This window comes from Pleurodeles waltl, chromosome 9, assembly GCF_031143425.1.
Source record: "Pleurodeles waltl isolate 20211129_DDA chromosome 9, aPleWal1.hap1.20221129, whole genome shotgun sequence".
NCBI classification, from domain to species: Eukaryota; Metazoa; Chordata; class Amphibia; order Caudata; family Salamandridae; genus Pleurodeles; species Pleurodeles waltl.
The window spans coordinates 624351770-624364542 of record NC_090448.1 but is presented as its reverse complement, the minus strand read 5'-3'; the positions used below and the strand labels follow the sequence as shown (position 1 = coordinate 624364542).

The 12773-nt window shown below is 44.3% G+C and overlaps 1 pseudogene; it reads left to right on the top strand.

Annotated features, from left to right (window-relative positions):
* The first annotated feature begins 206 nt into the window (after positions 1 to 206).
* On the top strand, positions 207 to 10004 carry LOC138259766 (nucleoside diphosphate kinase B-like; annotated as a pseudogene).
* Positions 10005 to 12773: the final 2769 nt, after the last annotated feature.

Genomic DNA, 12773 nt, shown 5'->3' with positions numbered 1-12773 from the left:
TGCTTAATCAGGGAGCCTAGTCAGATCTCCAGAGAAGTCTCCTTGCTGTGCCCGAATAATGGGATAGCCTTACAGTGATCGAGAAGTCAGACTACCTTAGAAGTTATTTAATCTGCAGCTCTAACATTATTCTAGAATCTCCAGTTTTGTGGTTTAAATTGTGCTTTTGAATAGGCTAGCTTCTGCTTTTTCTGCGAAGTGCTTTTTTTTGCAACTCGGTCCGATAAAAAATGGACTGATGCATTTTTGTTAAACCTTAGTTTTTGTGTGAAGTTTACGTTTAGATTTGAAGCTGACTTGTGTAGGGAGCCCAATTTGTTTACTTCGATGTACACCTTATTATGAACAATGTTAAGTTTTCTGTCACCCTCTTGCCTTCTTCTAGGAACATGTCTGGTAACGGTATTACAGAACGTACCTTCATTTGCATCAAGCCAGATGGCGTTCAACGGTGCCTGGTAGGAGAGATAATCAAGCGCTTTGAGCAGAAGGGATACTGAATGGTGGCAATGAAGTTTATGCAGGTGAGAGTAGTCTTTGGTTTGCGTTTTGTGTACACAATTGATAGGGTCTAAGCATACACCGTAATTGGGTAATGATATACTGTGATATTGGGTGTGAACTGCTGTACTCAGATCACTGGCATGACCAGGGTTGAGTTCTCATCACCCAGGTAACAATACTTTCTTTGCCACTTGCAGGCTTCCGATGAACTTCTGAAGGAACACTACATTGACCTGAAGGATCGCCCTTTCTACTCCGGTTTGGTTTAATATATGGGCTCTGGCCCTGTTGTTCCTATGGTGAGTGTAGAATGGTCTATGATGTGTATATCCCTACTACTCTGAAATTATGGAGTTACTCTTCCATTTAAAGTTTTTTTTTTTAAATGGCATTTGTGTGCTGACCTATAATTCCAATTTCCTCATACCAATAAAGATTCTTGAGTTAGCTCCAGCCAGCTTCCTAGAATGTGGAATGAAAAGACCAAAGTATGTCCTAAAAGATCCGTGTTTTATACCCTGAGGTAAACCAGGCCCTAGTTTCTGGGAACTACCTGGTGTAAATCCTCTTGGATGAGCCTGCCTCGGTTTTCAGTGCACAATAGTCTTGCAGCTGAACCAGTATGAACTCCTTTTTACTTGTACATCATGTTGTCCTAGCCCTTTGTTTCCTCCCTAGCTCTCTATAAATTGGTAATTAACATTGGTAACCTCTTTCTAGTTCATAGTCAATATTGTAGCCAAGTTTCTCCTCTAGAATATTCCCTAGCACCATACTGGGTCCAGAGACTTTTTTTAAGCAATGCTCCCGGAGTACAAGTAGGTGGCATTATATGGCTTCATGGTGACTTCATACAGTGTTGTGGAGCTTCACATAAGCCCCACCCCTGCTTGCTGACATCATTTCTTGATCTTTTTCGATTCCCTCACATATAACATTTGAAGGAAAAAATATATTTACAGGTGATGGTGCGACTACTTAACTTGGGACCTTAAGGTGATCAGCAGACACCTCAGTAGAGGTGGGTGGACAGTGAGGAATCTGCATTTAGACTATTCACCAAGTAGCACCATTGTCTGGATATTTCAAACTGAAGATTCCTCATCTTAGGAATGGATGGGACCACCCAATGGTGGAGGGTCCTCTTACATGTTGAGAACCAAATAGGCTAAAGTCCCTCCTGTCAGATAGGTCTCAAGGTGAATTTCATGAATGTGTAGGAAAGTGCCACTGTTGGCATGGCTACTCCCCACTTTTCGCCTGGTGTTGATGCCAACTTTTATTGACGGTGTGCTAGGATCCTGCTAACCAGGTCCCAGCACCAGTGTTCTTTCCCAAAATCTGTACCTTTGTTTTCAGAATTGGCACACCCTTTGCACACAGGTATTCCCTTTGTAAAATGTATACCTGGTACAAAAGGGCTCCCTCACCAAGCACATGCACACTCCCTTTGCAGCTTGTGTATGCTGGTGGGGAGAAACAGGCAAGGCAGTTGACATGACCACCATTTCAGGGTGCCATGCCCACAAGCTACTGCCTGTGGCAAAAGGTAAGACACCCCTACAGCCCTAAGGCAGGGTGCACTATACCACAGGTGAGGGCATAGCTGCAGGAACCATATGCCCCTACAGTGTCTAAGTTAATTCTTGGACACTGTAAGTGCAGTGTGGCCATATTGAGTACAGGGTCTGGGAGTTTGTCATTATGAACTCCACAGCTCCAAAATGGTTTCACTGAATGCTGAGCAGTTTGGTATCCAACTTAGCACAGTGAACTCCCACTGATGGCAGTGGAGTTTATTGAAAAAATGCAGCAGGGGCATTTTAGAGATGCCCCCTGTATGTTAGCCAAACTACTAAAGCTGGACTGACTGGTCGTTGCCAGCCTGTTGCTTTCAGACATGTTTCTGACCACATGGGGTGGGAGCCTTTGTGCTCTCAGTGGTCAGAAACAAAGCCTGTCCTCGATGGAGGTGCTTTACACTTTCCCCTGCTGGAGCCGTACCAGCTGTTGGTGAGCCTCAAAGGCTCAAGCCTTGGGTTATAGTGCCCCAGGGCAACTCCAACTGGTGGAGTTGCCACCCCCTGGACAAAGCCCCACTTTTGGCAGCAAGTCTGGGGAAAATTAGGGAACACGCAGAGAACCGACCATCCCATCCAGGAGCACCCCAAAGGTGTCCAGAGATGAGGTGACACCCCCCTTTGCAGAATCAATACCCTGTGTGACTCCTGGTTGGAGACTGCACTCATTGTCTAAAGCTGGCATCTCCCTTTGGTATTAAGGTACTGATAGGTGGCTGAATACCAAAAAGATGCTTGTCTTGCCACTTCAGATGTATAGCCTCCTGGCACAATGTACTACACCACCATACATATTGCTGTACCACTTTAGTCATGTTGCTTGTTAAGATATGTGCCAGCCTTCCCTTAGTGGTTGGTAGTAAGGCTTTCAAGGCCAAACTGTTTTCCTGTCGCTCAGATTGGTGTTTCTCTGCGTCTTAAGAGAAGAAAACTCAGCTGGTTTGTACAGTCTAAGCAAAGGTCTGCTGAACATGACTTGAACCAAGTGGCCATGACAATAAGGGCGTCATTAAATAGTAGCAGTGGCTCACATTTAGTTTGCCTTGTATTTTAGCAAGTCCAGTTGACTTTGGCTTCCAGAGTAGGCAACTGTAAATCTAGGTGTTATCCTGCTCTGTGCACTTTTTTTCTGTTAGACCAGATAGTGAGACAAGCTCTGAGGTATCTAGGCCTTTGGCATTTTGCAAGTCAAAATACAGCCCTCCTTTATAAAGAAGGGTAGACCAGGTTTTCCCCCTCCTTGTTAGTGTTAAGACATTGGCTATGATTCTGGAACACGTTTGAGCCAAAGTTGACTTCTGTTGTCTGACAGAGCTGGTTTGAAGGAAGAAGCTGAAAGTCTGGCCGCATAACCACTGGGTGTGCTTTAGTTATTTAATACTGCAGGGCTGGTGTGATCAGGTATTTGTTCTCACTGCCTACTTGAAGGTAGCAACTTTTGCCGTGTCAGTGATGGCTTGGGGAATTTGGGGCCTGCAAGGATTGACAGAACATCAGATTTTTTTACGTGATATTGCAGTCTCTTGCCAGATTAAGTGGAGGTATAGAGGCCTGCTTGACTTTCTTGTGCTTATGGTATGTTTTCAACCTACCAGCAGATTTTGAGTGTGACTACCTTTGTGCGGGGCCTAAGACGTGACTGCAATCAAGAGCAGAACCTCTATTAAATGCAGCCTCTTGAGCCTGGCGACTTAAAGCTTTGCCTATTGATCCTAGATTGTCTTTGGGTGCGTAAGGTTGCACTTAATGCCTGAGTTTATGTAGCGCAAGGACCAGAGGCACATGTCGTTTAGGTCCATGACACATTTGTCTCCAGCAGTTTGGGGCTCAGCTTGAATCCTGACTTTTTCTGGGGAAATTACTTTCTTGGACCACTGTTTTTAGCCTGCTTGGGGTCTGTCAAAGATGTGGGTGGAAGTGGAGCTCTGGATCAGTCTAGGGGCACAGGAACCTAGAAATAGTTGTTGGTGCACATTGGATAGTGCTTGTGTGGCTCTTTCAAACTGCTGCAGAACCATATGGTGCCACCTACTCGCACATAAGCATTGCTGAAAGTCATTGGTTACATTACCTGTGGGCACACATCTATTGGTGTCGAAGCAATCTGTTGCAGTAGTTTGTATAGTCTACATGTTGAAAGTAGAATTATGCTTAGTTTGTGTAGGCACTGATGTTCAGGTCTTCAGGCATCTTACATGGTTACATTCAAGAACCCAAACTCTGTTAAGCTGATTCTTAAGTTTTATAACTTAAGTCCAGAAGGATTAAGTAAGCGGGCGTTTCAGTGATAAAGACCACCTAGCAAATAACCTGTTTATGCTCCCCTCCTTCCATATCGGCCTTATTGGTGGCTCTCTCAAAATAATCGCCTGGGTGATGTTTAATAGCTTACACTTGGGCAAACTATTACAAAATCTTGTCCTTTTCGGTTTGGGTTCTGCCAGGGTCTGGGTACAGTGGAGCAGTGCTTTAACCTTTATTGGCAAGTATACTGTCGCCAGGTGCTGCTGCTGTTATGGATTTGTCAATAGCGTTTGACTATCAATCGACCTAAACTGTGGCAGTTGGATTTGTGGGTTGAAGCCGCATTAGTGAATTTTGTGTGTTAATCACACATAATTTAGTAGTGAGGGTTTGGTTCTACAGGAAAAATGTCTTGACTGTTAACCCCTTCCCTCCTCTTACCCCTAAGGGTACACCAAGGGTTTATTTCAGACCCCACCTGTCATATTAACAACCTGTGCCCCACCATAACCAAACTATCCAGTGATGGTCTTGGGGTCCCTATACTGGTACTGCTTTATGCAGGCAATGCAGTACTTGGGGCATAGACCCCAAGGAATTGCGTACACTGGTCAGGGCTCAAAAAATCATGTTACTCGACCTAACAGTAATGTACTTGACCCATAAACAGGTCTCCAATTGTGATCCTAGGCAAATAGTTTAGTCACCTTGTTCTTAATCTCATATGATAGCACCTATGTGAGCTCAGCATTTCTGCAGTACAAAAACAATCTAGTCTTTAAGTATACTAAAGCTTTCTGCATGTATCACAAGAATCTAGCCCATATACCCATGAGGTCTAGCCCACATAACCTAGGACTTTAGTTTACTAACAACATTCCCATCAGGGCAGTAGTGTTTCTGTTTTTAATAAATATATTACTAAACCATGATGTGGTAACATACTGTCATCTACACACGCTCATTCCAAGAAATATCCAATAACCTCTCTGCTAATTACTGAAAACTATAGTGTATTAATCTCTGAAAATTCTGTTTCAGAAAACATCCTTTGCACCTCAACATGTAAAGTATTCTGATTCATTTTCATCCTACTGAAATATTTTTAATCGCACAAAACAAAGGACTTCCAAACTACTGAAATATACTTACACATTTAAATGTGTTCGGAAAAACCTGACATCCTATATCCTTATATTTTTACATTTTAAGCAGGCGGTCCCACAGTTCACCTCAAAGTCCTGGAACTCTGCAGTCAGAAGGAAAATAAATTGTAAGAAAAACTGACTTTTGACCTCTCTGTGAACACAGAGCAAATTTGACATAACACTATTTAAAGGCATCTTTTATAGCCCCTCCACTTTTCAACTGAACACAACACCTGTTCAGTGGCAACTTGCCAAAAGGGATGAGAATAGCTCGACCTGATCAAAAAAGACGAGTGGTCAAGTGGATTTTTCGAGCTCTGCTGGTTGAATCATTTAACTCTTAAGGGGGGCTTACTTGACCTGGTCACCAGCTTTGGGGAGTCTCACATTATGGCATGTGGGCCAGACCAGAAAACTTTGCAGATTAATGGTGAAGGGGCACTCATTTGGCACGGTGTATGACTTTAACTACCTGGGTGTTGTTAACAATGCCAGTTTTGGGAACAGCAGATGGGCGTCTCGTCATTTTAATGGTATCGCTCTTCCAGTGTGCATTTGGTGCTGTAGCCTGGGTGAAATCCAGATTGTGTTGAATTAAGCAACTGGTTGGTCTCAAAGTAGCTGGAAAGTTGAACACATCCCTATTTTGGTTCAGGGTGGTGGATACTGCGTCGATGTTAATGAGCTTCCTTAGTACTTTGGTCTACTGGGGGTGCCAGACATTAGCATATCCCTGTGATGGGCTCTCAGAAGACTTTTAGCCATTTTGTTTCTTTAAAGCTATAAACTCTACTTTTGTATCCCTATTAAACTATTTTAAAACCCTTGATTTTTAGCGAACTTTGGGATGCATCTCCAGTCTCTTAATGACATTTTGTGGCATTTGCTCCTTTCTAACTGCAACCGTAAGATGCAGGAACTTTTAAGGGAGTTTAAGCCGTATATCTTTTCTTAGAAGTTAATCAATCAACATTAAAGTGCATCAAATCGTCTTGAGGTGCTGGAGATGTTGGCTGTTGCATGGTTTGTTCACTCAAATATCCAGGTCTTGAGTTATTTCCAGAATTGCTGGGGTGAGTGGGTGGTCCTGAGGTGCAGTGAAAGGCTGCTCAACGCCTTGGCAGCCAGGCGAGAAAGTGCCTCCTCTGTCGGTTGGCGGATCGGGGGGGGGTGTATTGGTGAGGAAGCAGAGGTCAGGAGTTTGCTGATGGATGCTGTTTCTTCATTGTGCAGGGCTTTGTGCGTGGGTCAGCATCTTTAACTGGTATCTCTTCTGGATCGGGAGTCAGTGTGGCTTCTTGAGGTGGGGTGTGATGTGGGTTCTTTTGATGAGGATGAGCTGCTGCTGCCTTTCATAGGGTCACTAAATATTTTTAATTCATCAAATAGTAATGCATTTTATATTTCATTTTTAATGTCTATTTTGCCTATGTAACTGTTAAGCTTTTTTTATGTATGTACCTTTTTTATAGCCTCGGTAAGTTGGACAAAGTAACTTGGCTTGACTACCAGCAGACTCTGGCCTTTCACATGACCAAATCTTAACTTGTCAACAGCCATCCATCTGGCCACAAAGAACAGACTAGGTCTTCCATGGCTGTTTACCATCTTGCACAGTGCAGTCTGTGCACGTTCCGCTAGAGAACAGTGTCTTTCCAGATGCATATCATGCTTGGAGACTTGTAGAGCAGCCACAGTCTACACCACAATTAATTTTGTAAGGATTTTTCTGGCAAGATGCATCATTGATCCTTTATTTGAATCACCACTAACTTTCTCCTTCAAGTTTGCCCTGGCAAGTTTTAATTCCCTTTTGGGAGGGAGGAGGGGGGTATGTGGGGGAGTGCTATCCGTACTCTAGTTGGGAGGGACAGCAAAAGAGCAAGTACAGGCATCAAAATCCTGTATTTATTTCTGCTCTGCCTACCTTTGTGTAGGCATATGCTGCTCCGCAACTATTCAGCACATGACAAACATGGGAACTGGGGCTCGGATTGACTGCACAGGTAAGATGGAGCCTCCATGACATCTCTTCAGTCTCGCATTCAGTTGAGTAAAAGCAGCACCATGTATTAGAATCACCCTTATAATGTTTTGCAGTTCTAACAAACTTTAATGTTTCCCATGTGATTGCTTGGGTAGTTTAACTTGAGAATTCACTCCACGTGAATGCCATACATTTACTGGTAGAATATGTACAGTAGGAGCTCTGTGCAGTGGAATTCCAGTGGACAAACACGATGGGTCGTGTTTAATTGACCATGTGACAATTATTTTTTGCTTGAAGGTTACTGCTTACTTTTTTCAGGTCTGGGAAGGATTTAATGTGGTGAAGACTGGCAGGGTAATGCTGGGAGAGACCAACCCTGTTGATTCCAGGCCTGGGACCATCCGGGGAGACTTCTGCGTCCATGTTGGCAGGTACGTGATGAAAATGGTGTGCATGTGGCCCAGGGAGGAACGTCTTTGCGGGCATCAAATGAGTCACTCACTCCCTGTGGATATGAACACATGATGAAAAGGTTTCCCTGAAGAGGGCTTCCCTCTGTATTTTTGTCATTGCTCTCATGTGATTAATTGCCGCTGTAAGAAAATGTGCAGTTCTGGTACAGAGGACTAATTAATGCATTTACTCCCCTCCCCCCCCCCCCCCCCCCTTTCCGGGAAAAGTCTCCTTGGCCCCAGAGTGCACGGCCAGTAAAAAAAACACTCCAAACGAGAACACGATTGACTTAATACAAAGTGTGTAGTTTTAAAGAATTGCAGGTGAGACTGACCACGCAATGGAGACTTGCATTATTTGCGCTAGTGCTGCGTTTATGGGAGTGTTGGTTTTAGTCTATTGTAGTCTGTTAAAGGCATCTTACTCGTGGGCTTTTCTGGCAGTTGCTGGCTAGTGTGTTCTGATTCCAGATTGGTTGGCCTCCCTTAAACCCTAACCCACCTGCCCCCGGCCCCCACACAGCTTTTTTCCATTTCAGTTTTCCTTGTTGCAGAGGCATTTACTTTGATAATTCAGTGGCAGCCATCCTTTCAGACTCCTCGTAAGCAGATTGGAACAATGTGTACAGGGAACGGGCATCTGTTTTTATCTCCTGCTTTATGTAAAGTGTTTAGGCTTTGTCGACTTGCTTGTTTAACAAGCCTTTTCCCTCTAAGATAAGCATATTCCCGAAGCTGGATGGAGGAGACCCTGCCTTTAAAGCGGGGGCAAAGTAGATGAGGCTCCCTTAGAAATTCACTTGGCTCTTTTGCTAAGAGTAGCTTTTTTTTTCAACGTGAAAAAGATTTTGAGCTGACGCCTGCCTCTGGTCTTCTGTTATCACTATCCAGTGCGCTGAGAGCAAGTTGCCCCCTCCACCCCCAGTGGTCCTTCTTGATAGATCTAACCACTGAGTGCCAGAAGGGTGGTAGACACCTGTTAGCAGTCTGCCAACAGCTCCATTTTCATAGAGATTGGACGACAGATTTAAGGTGTTGTAACAGAATTGCCAGTGTTTGTATGATCAGTTCCTTTGTAGTATTGTGTTGTGCATAGATTAAAGTACCTTTTTGTAAACTGAGTTGGAACAGTTGGTTCTAGAGCTGGTGATTGGGTTTTAAGCTCGTGCTTTTCAATTAGTCATGAGGGCTGTGATTATGTATCGCAGTCACTTGCTGAGGGCGTATTTGGCCCAGTTTGCAGAACCATAGCAGCGCGGACGGACTTAGGGACAACGTAGGCAAATTACCCCTGTTCCCATGGCAGAGGCCTTGCAGCCATGTTTGCCCCCCCCCTGCCCTACTAGAACACTGCCTGATATGGAAATGACTGCCATGCGAGGCTGATTTGAAACCGGCTTCTTTCAAATCGCATCTCAGTTAAGTGAACAATGAAAGCTTATCTATTTGTGGTGTGGTTTTTTCCATTCTTATTTCAACTCTTTCCCTAGTAGTCCAACCTTAAGCTTTTTGTGTGGGATGACGGTAAATTAATACACGCTCATTAATCTCTTCTGCCTCCTAGTCCTTTTATTGCTGACTGTGGGCACGGACCTATCTTGTTCTGATGCAGGCAGGTTACTTGAACGAAACCATCCAAGATGTTAAAACTACTTGTATCGAAAGCAGTTTTTACCAAGCCCACATGTCTATCAATTTGCTGTTTTTTCCAGTATGTGTAGTCTTCAGGTTTCGCATATCTGCACTGTCCTCGGTTTTGTGAACCCTTCAAACTGTCGTAATGGTGTGCATCAAATGTAGGTGCTGCTCTTTGCACTCTAATGTCTGTTTCCTCCCATAGGAACATATGCCATGGCAGTGACTCTGTGCAAAGTGCCAAAAAGGAGATCAACTTGTGGTTCAAGCCAGAAGAGCTGATTTCTTACACTAGCTGTGCCAACGAATGGATCAACGAGGGGAACTGAGGCAAAGGGTCCCATCATTGCCTCTTCGTTTAAAGATCATTCCCTTGGGGGAGCACCTTAAGCTTTTTATTGCCTTGTATTTCTCAGCTCGAAGCAATTTGTAATAAACACTTTGCCGGGTGTGTTTGCTTTTATGGGTGTTTTGTGACCTCACATGTTCTTGTTTAGTTGGGTGCAATGTAAACAGAAGTTTAAAAGGGTGATCAGTTATTTTTTAAAGTTCTTTATTGGTATTTCAATGTGTCAGCAATGGTAAGACTGACAACAGCATGTGCGCTACAAACCTTGCTACGGGGAAGGTCCTGTGTGGGGCCCCAACTGGTGCCGTCTCGCTTTATGTGGATGACGCCCTAGCGTACGAGAGACCACACAACAGCTGCCTATTTTTTTGGTTTCTTGGATCTCTGGAACCAAGACAAGTCTCCAACTGAACTAGGGCAACTTCTGTCTAAACCCCGCAGAGGGTTTAACACATGGCTGCAGAAGACTTGGAGACTGACCTCCTAACTTGGCAATATGAGATGCTCTGCTACCGTGGGGGGGTGAATGGTCAGACCTTCTTGACAGGAACTATGGCAGGAGCCCGACGTCGCTGCAGCTGTCCTGGAGCCTCTGGATGCAATAGCCCTTGTTCTTCCCCCTGCCTGCCCCCTTGCAATATATTTTAAAAATGCTGATACCACCACACCTTCTATTACTTTGTAGCAGTGCCAGTGATGCGCACCAGGGTCTTTAGTGACCTAGAGACTAATTTTTGACCTAATCTGTTCAGGAGACCACAAAAGGAGACTTCACAACCAGTTATTAGAAAAAATAAACTGTATTGCATAAAACATAAGTAGACCAAAAAGACAAATCAGTAATAAACTGCTAAGCAAGTAGTTGTCAGATAATGAGTGCAAACACAAAGAATAATTTCCCACTTGCACATGTCATAAAACACATCCTCTCTCACAAAGCAGATTATGAGAATATTCACATTACCCAAGTGAGGCAAAAACAACACATTACATCAGTTTGGGAAATATAGCAAAAACTGAGGATGAAAGAACAGTGAAATGTGGCATCTTCCTTGGGTTGTGGAGCCACCCCCCCCCCCCCCCCCCCAGGCAAAGGATAGTGCTCGGGGGGGGAGGGGGGTTTCCTCCTCCGCAACTCCCCCCTGCTTCTCCTCTCTGGAATCATGGCTGGCCCCTGGGAGAGCACTGGGGACACCCAGAGATGGGAAAACAGCAGCATACCAGACCACAGTGTCACTTTACAGAGTGGCAGTCCCTTTAGCCACCCAACAATCAGTAGGCAGCGGATCCCTCTTGGCACTACACTAGTCCTCTGTAGTATGCAGAGCCAGCAGCGTCTGGTTACAAATCCCACACAGTGCCTTGAAACATTGGGCACAACCCACTATACTTATACTCAGCTTCTAGAAGTGGGTAGAAGTTTCCTACCGGCTCTAACCAGTTCCAGAAATGCCTATTCTCCTCCACACTGGCTCCAGACATCAGTAGGGGGGTAAACAAGCTTGTCAGGGCAGGACACGGCTTATACAAATGTGAGTGAGCACTGCCTCTACCAACCCAGGAAGACCACTTAGTATGCAGATGTATCCTCTGTTACAACTGGCCCCTCCTGTGTGATGGCTGTCTGGAAAGTATGCACCAAGTGAAGCTGTCACTCTACCCCAGTTGTTGATTGGAGTCATGCTGTAAAATCACAAGGGTCATAAGCACAGAAAAATGCCCACTTTCTAAGATTGGAATTTATAAACTGTTAATATGGAATCCGCAGTAAGCAGCATTCTCACTGCCATTTCAACCAGACCGAATATGCCCACGCTCAAAGATTAGAAAATACCACTTAGTCATATGCAGGGGCATTCCTAATGCTACCCTATGAGAGACAGCAGTGAGAAACCAAATACCAGGACATACCACACAAAAAGGCACATGTCCTACCGCTTACCTACACAGCGCCATGCCCATAAGGCTACCAAGGGGCTTCCTTAGGGATGACCTCAATGTAGTAAAAGTGGAGTTCCTGGCAAACAAATATAGATTCTGAACCACTGTGGCGGTAAACTGCACACAGGCTCTGCAGTGGCAGGCATGAGACAGGTTTGAAAGGCTACTTTTGTGGGTGGCGCAAGTTGCGCTGCAGGCCAGCTAGTAGCATTTAATGTACATGTCCTGGCTATAAGGGATACCACTATACAAGAGGCTTGCAGGTAAATTAAATGAGCCAATCAGGTGTAAGCAGTCATTTCACATTTGGAAGGGAAAGCATATGCACTTTAACACTGGTCATCAGTGATAAAGTGCCCAGAGCCCTAAAGTGAACAAAAAGTCAGAAAAAGGGGAGGAGGCGGGCAAAAAGTTGGGGGATGACCCCGTAAAAAGGGCCAGGTCCAACAGGCTTGTTTCACTGTTTTATTGAAAGTGATTACGTTGTCATTTAAAAAAATATATATAATTACTGGAAAGCAAAAAGCTTTTAACTGTAGGAATAATGCAAATACCGTTTCTGAACACAACACTTTGCAGGGTTGGCAACTATGTATTTCTAAAAGGAAGACCACTTGAACGTCCTTGTGCCTTAAAGCCTCAAACTTAATTCCAAAATTGTGACTTTAACTCCAGTGAAAGTAAGCTCACAAACTGGTGAACAGTTATGTTTTCAGCGGTTTGTTCTGGTGGCTGCTTTAGTGACTGACTGCAATATCACCAGTGTGCCCTTGGTCAGAATTAAGTGTTTCCAAAACCGGATTAAATTGTCCAGACGTCTTCCAGCATTTAATCAGTTTACAAAAGCCATACAGTTGTTAAATTCTTTAGCTTACTGTCATGTCTTAAAGTTGGGTCAAACAACTGTTACTTCCTCTGAGGTCAATGGCG